The sequence below is a fragment of the Semicossyphus pulcher genome, unplaced genomic scaffold, assembly GCF_022749685.1.
Source record: "Semicossyphus pulcher isolate SPU_LCO1_2020_fin unplaced genomic scaffold, fSemPul1.0.p SCAF_14, whole genome shotgun sequence".
Taxonomy (NCBI): Eukaryota; Metazoa; Chordata; class Actinopteri; order Labriformes; family Labridae; genus Semicossyphus; species Semicossyphus pulcher.
The window spans coordinates 28694147-28701001 of NW_027211648.1; positions in this window are offsets into that span (position 1 = coordinate 28694147).

The window sequence follows — 6855 nt, forward strand, 5'->3', positions numbered from 1 at the left end:
TCTGTTTCTATGTCAGCCCTGTGACTGACTGGTGATCAGTCCCGGTGTAACCCCGCCTCTCGCCCACTGACACCTGGGATAGGCTCCACCCCCCCACGATCTTTAACAGGATAAGCGGTGTCGATGATGGATGGATGTTAAAGGATCAATATGTAATATATTTACTGGAGTTTATGATAAAATTACCATCATCAGAGATTAAGGAAACAAGTTAAGTTTAAATACTAGTTTCTACGACAACAACGCTGCAGCCAGTTTGTTCTCCTCCTGAAATTTCCATTCCTGTGCAGAACGTCTGCGTGTGTTTTTGCCTGCGTGATCCCGCCCACTGCCCGTTTTGTCACCCCGGGTTGCCTGATATGAAACAAACCGACACACATGACTCGTTGCTCATCCTTGTCAAAGCGCACATCTTGCACTCGAGTAGGTTCAGTGTCCTCAACCTGGCAACCCGCGTGAGCTCCATCTTGTACCAGAAGCGTAGCTCTGTGGAAAGCTGAGTGCGTGAGTGTGGGTGGTGGAGCAAGTGAGCGAGAGACACAGGAAGTGAGTGTGTGCGCATGAGTTACGAGAGTGAATCAGAGTGTTATCGGTAACTGGAAATAACAGAACAACTGTACAGTGAGGCTGTGTGTGTAACAAAGCCACACACTCCTCCTTCCTGCTCGCTGCTGTGTGTGTAAAGTGACGGGAGTTAGCTCCGAAGCTAGCGCCGGCTTCGGCCCTGAGGCAGACCGATAAGTCTCCCCTGTGCTTTCCGACCACGGCCGGAACGCTGAAGCAGGAAAGAGGGGGCGGGGGAGACAACGCTCCAATATTTAGAATTTGAACTGCAGTCCTGTTTTAGACGCTGACTGTCAATGTTACATATTGTTCCTTTAAGATGAGGGTTTTTAAATCTGATAAATGTAAAAAGAATGAATTATTTATATTTCTGGTGTCTTTATTGGTCTTCTTCTTGTAAACCGGTTTTGGGGGTGGGCGGATCATTTATGCATGACACAATAATGAAATCAAATCCATCATTAAATTCAGAGACAAATTTAGGTCTCCTAAACCCACGTCAAATCTCCTCTGCATCCTTTATGTGTGCTCCTTCATGTGCAGCGAGCTAACACTGCAGGTGCTGTTTGCAATTATGCTTATCAGTCTGAGAGAAAAAGCAGCCACTTTATCTCTGAGTCGGTTCAAATCCCTGCAGAGGGGGTTTTATTATCAGCTTCATCCAACAAAACTCATATTATTTCTTCTGCAGCACCTCATACATCCACCCACCGCGCCGTGCACCACTACTTCCTGCTGAATCCTGAAACAACAGTCGGGAGATCTTTGGATGATTCGACCAGGATAAAAATTTGGAGGTGCCTCGCTGTGATAAAAGCCCCAGTCTGCATTATGTAACTTTCCTTTAAAGTCCCAGTCCGCTATCTGCCAGGTTTGTGAAGGGAGGGGAACACACGCTTTACACACACACACACACACACACACACACACATACACACACACACACAGAAGCATGGTTTCCTGCAATGGCCAACATACCAGCCCACACTGCTTCTTTCTCTGAGCTCAGGCCCAGGTTTAAAATAGCTCCGCTCCCTCTCAGGTCCTTACCATGATATTTGTGATAGTCTTATATAAGCAGCACCTCCTGATCTTCTCTTTCTCTTCACCATAGTGTGTTTGTATTACATTCTGCCTGCCTATATCTGTTTCCTTTTCACGCTCCCTTCTGTAGCTCTGACAGAGGAAACAGGAAAAGATTGTCAGAGCAATTTTTCATGGCAGAGAGAGTCGGTCTCCTCCGGCCCAGACAGACTGGCAAACATTAAAATCCTCCCGTTTTCAGCTTTTATTGCTGCTTTTGTCGGGTGCTGATTAGGGAAGGACATGTAAAGGATGCTAATGTGCTAATGTCCCTGGATTTCATTCATCCTAACTGTACCAAAAAATTATTTTGTGGCATCTCTTTCTATCCTGCGAACCAGCTTCTGCCCAGTTTCTCTACAAGTGTAGGTTTGTTTAGTTTATCAAAGCTGCTCAAGGAAATATTTAGTTAACCGTCTGAAAACATGAGATCACAATCAATATTAGACATCAAAAAGGCTGGTAAACTATGGATGTTATTGGTTATCATTTTGCAGTCATGTTGGACAATCACTCAGAATTAATGCTAAATACATTTACCCAAATATTGCACAACTCTGAGGTACATGTACATTACTTTACCCTCTAATTCTACCCACAGGAGGTAACACGTCCTATTACTAACCCCTCGATCCCACCGGATCCGTGTCCGGTTGGGCCACGGTTCTGGTCCGTCAGACACACATTTTCTGTCTGACTTCCTGTTTGGAACGATCTGCTCTGTTCAGCTTGACGCGTGCTTGAAGCGGCCTCCATCAAAAATAGATCCGGCGTGTATCTTTAGCGGAGCAGAGCAGAGAGTCGCTCCTGGGACACGCCGGAGACGGACCGCGGCGCGTGCTGTGGAATCATTGACTTGAATGGGCGCGATCAACTCCGGAGGTCATGGCGCACACGCAACGCGCCGGAGATGGATCCTGTGGAATTTGAGGGTTATACCTTCGTATTGGAAGAACACCATGGTTTAGGCACAGAGAGTACTGGAGTGTGCAGGACCCAAACGTAAGTGAAAGTTGAACCTAACCATCAACAGCAACTCCAAACAGACTTCATTGCTCTTTATGAGTCTACTACCTCCGACTTCTCTCCTGCCATAATTTCCGCCACCAGAGGTCGCTGCCTAAATGTAAACTCAGCTATGGATCATCTGTGTTCAAAATCGGACACCATATACTATGTACTGCATACTGCATCCTGCGTTCAGCGGTAGTCTGCAGTACAGAGCTGTTCAAATGTATTCTGCAGTATGCAACGCCAGGCGCCAGTTTCTGGTTTTGGAAAGCGAAAGTAAACAACAGGCCACCAACAGCAAAAAGCTGCTTCTTTAGCTATAGCGCCTCCTTCTGCTCTTCTGCTGCTGTCTGCCATTTCAACTGTGCTTGTGACGCTCCAGCGCTTTGCATTGTGGGATACAGTAGGCGAGGTAGACTGGTCCGATTCATACTGGAGATTTTCTCAGAATCAGTACAACATCCGGGTATTTTTGGCGTACTGCACATTTTGCTTCTGTTTGCATACTACATACTACATTTTGGCCGAATCAGTACGTACTGCTAGTATAGGCATTTCGAACACAGAAACAGACATGTATAAAAACATGGACGACATGACAGCTCCCTAAAAATGAACCCGAATTGCGCCAGCGCTGGGGGTGGCCATATTGGAAATGCCAGAGCCGGCTAATCCAGAGACGGGCAAAGAGGCGGAGCGCGACCGAGCTAAAGCCTGTGGCTGAGGACTATGGGCGGGCCGCATGAATCAGCCAGCTACAGCTATGAAGCTAAGCTATATGCTCCTCAGCGTAGCTAGCGGTTATTAGCCATAGACTGTATAAATAATGAATGAGCTAGTTTAACTTTGCTAGGAACTGCAGTTTTTTTGCACTCCCGCATTGGCTTCATTTTTCAACACTAGAGGTTGCCACTCGGATTCAACCAGCCGATCTCCACTGCACACACTCTGGATACAAATGAAAGATGGCAGCGCCCGCTCTGGGGCGATTTTGGCTTCAGTTTTTATACACTGAGAGGAGCCGCATCGTCCGTCTTTATATACAGTCATTGGTTTTAATAAGCTGTTGCACAGACGACCTACAAGGTCATATTTAGAGTGTGGTTTGTCTCCTTATTTTAAATATCTGTGGTAAGTATCAGTGAACTGTTTGTATCGTGTCATTTCTAAGAGTATTTCACTGCTATGTGCTGAGGATTTTTTACTTTTGGTACTTTATGGCAGGAATACTTCTCTATGTGTTAAAGAGAGTGGGTTGTTCTAGCAGAGGAACCCCTTCAGGGCGAGCAGGACCCCGACACGACCCGGTAGCAGCGGTTACAGGCATTCAAAATAACTACAGAAAGTGTCAGCCTCGTTGCTGTTGTTTGAGTTGCTTTTGTTGGCCATAAAAAGGCATCAGAATTAATTTCCATCTGTCTGAATTATCTCCTCAGAATTGACTGTTGATGACCCGCTGTTTCAGTCTCTACCTGTGAATGTCAAATGCTGTTACAGTTCTGTCTTTAGCTTTTGGAGCACCTGTTGTCTGAGCCCCTTATAGCCTCTTACTAATCCAGTCATCGGTGAGCTAGTATCATCCAGCTAGTACCTAGCATCTCTGGACAAAAGATTCTGGTAACTGCAAACCAAACTGTTCCCACGTGATGTGACGTGTGATCTCTGCATAAATATCTTACATCCACTGCTTGCATTTGTTTCTTTTTCCTGTCTCTGCACGGTGAGTCTGAGGACATCTTTAGGCTGCACAAGTCGGCGCCGGTAAACACTGATGATGATAATCACTATTCTTAATAAGAGGATTTGGGCGAGCTGTTGACGCTGATGAAAAGCTCTGATTATAAGCGTACAATATATGTGACTCTTTACTGTAGAGACTGAGGCACAACCTTGAATCCTGATGCCTTCCACTTTATATTCTTCCACGCTTGTGTTTGTGTGTGAATGTGAGATTCAGCGGCTCCTTTCGTCCTCTTCTCTTCACACATGCGGCGCATACAAACAGCCAGCACCCACACAGAACTACACACTCACATAGACAGCAACAAAAGCCGGCAGCCACCCACACACGCACACACACGCCCACACACAGTCAAATACTCAAAAACAATGTGAAGGATAGACACCTAGGAGACGGAGAGAGGCAGAGATAGACACTGACGGACTCGATACTGTTCATGTTCTGTTCTCCTGTTAGCATTAAAATTGAATGCACCATAATGATACTGAAAGAAGGAAGACACAAGGCGACAGATGAAAGACCAGCGCCGGGTTGAACTCAATTATCTGCTGGGTTCCTCTGCAGCAGGCGGCTTTAAATGTGGACATTGTGTTAACGGTCACTGCGGACACAGACACATGTTGTCAGTGGGAAGATAAAAAGCAGTGATTTTATTACACTGCACGCTGAAGCTGAGGCGTTTTCATTTGGCACAAGCAGATTTAATCCTTGTCTAATAATCAGCATGAATCTGACTGCACATTAACCAAAAACAGCTCGTCCAAGCTCAGCGGGCGTACTGCAGCGACCCACCTGCACAGGCTACATCGATACGAATGCATTTTAATTTTTAAACGTGTAACATTCATGTCTGTGCACTATGTCTGCACTGCGCGGATGTTTAAGATCCCCTTTTAGAAAGGCTGCAGACTCTGCTTTAGTTTGGGGTTGTCTGTCAGCATGTACTGGCAGAAACAGAGACTCTGGAAATTGCTAATTGCTAAATGCTAACGGTGTCTTGTCAGTCGCAACTGTACGGTGGCCTACAAGGTCAAATGAGCTGCAAGAGCACGAAACATTTCCATTTGGAGAATGAGGCTGCAAATTCAGAAACAATGCATGTGCAAAAACACATTTGTTTCTGCGTTTCTTTTCTGGGTTTGTGTGTTTTTTATCTTGCAATGTTTTTGCATTTGCAGCGTGTTTACTCGTATCGATTTGTTTTGTTTTCTTGCAGCATGTTTTTTTGGGACTTCTGAATTTGTATTTAAACTTCCATACTGATTCTTCTGATTGAAATCTTTTGGGTTGTTGCAACGTGTTTGCCCTTGTCTGCAACTATACAACTGTCCTTCCCTGATTCAACATGCCTTTATCACATACTACCCTTTTCAGGCCGTTTACAGAAGAACAGAAGGCGCTGCTGACCTTGTTGTCAATGCTAGCTGCTATTGTTCCAGTAAATTCTTCATTTTATACCATTACTACTTTCTAGTTACAGAAAAAAGCTGTTATTCCTGTAATTTATGTGTCTAGCTACATTATCGGCCTTACAGTGAGCGCTGCTGTTTTGAGGCCCCGTGTGCACATAGCACCTTTTTCTGAGCGCCAGCGTCTTTTTTCAGTTCTTCCATAATGAGGGCAGAGCGTATGCGGCCGCCTTGAGAAACAGTGCTGAACACAGCGTCTTTTTTTAGTGCGCTCCATCAAGTTAAACTTATTGTTGTCATAGAAACAAAACCAGCGTGCAGCATTTTTTCTCTCACCACACAAGCGCTTCATCCCAGCGCTCCCGGTGTCATGCCAGAAAAAGGCGCTATGTGGACAAGGGGCCTCAGAGAACCAGTGTCTGTTCACATCAACACAAACATACCAGGTTTACCAAAGGGTCATGTGATTCTCACAAACCTAAAAAGTTATTTTGACCTAAACAGAGACCAGTTCAACTGTTTGTACACATGACACGTATATTCCTCTTGAGACGACACAGGGTTAATGATGGGTTTAGAAAACACACTCCCATGAGAAAGAGAAAATCAACCCTGACGTCACCATCGCAAGATGGCAGCGCCGATCACGGGGCTATTTTGACATCACCTTCGTACAATTGGAGCAGATGGAGACGCGTCGTCCATCTATTGCTCTCCACTCGGACTGTTCTTCCTGCATACGCTGCAGCCTGCTGATGCGTGCTCGGTCAATATTACTCGGACTACAAGCGTACTACAGACAGAAACCATAACACCTGACATCCCGGAAATCCCCGTCACTGCCTACAGATTCTACATTTCTATGTAGAATTTTAGTTTAGTTGATTATACTGAACTATATTTTATGACTTTGATATTTCCTTAAACCAGTAATAAAAGACACAACAGGTGTGCACACGTGGTTGTTTTCTCAGACTGTGAAATTGGGCTACAAAAGAACTTCACTTGAGGTAACTCAACCTGTTCATTCATAAAGGTCAGTTTGCC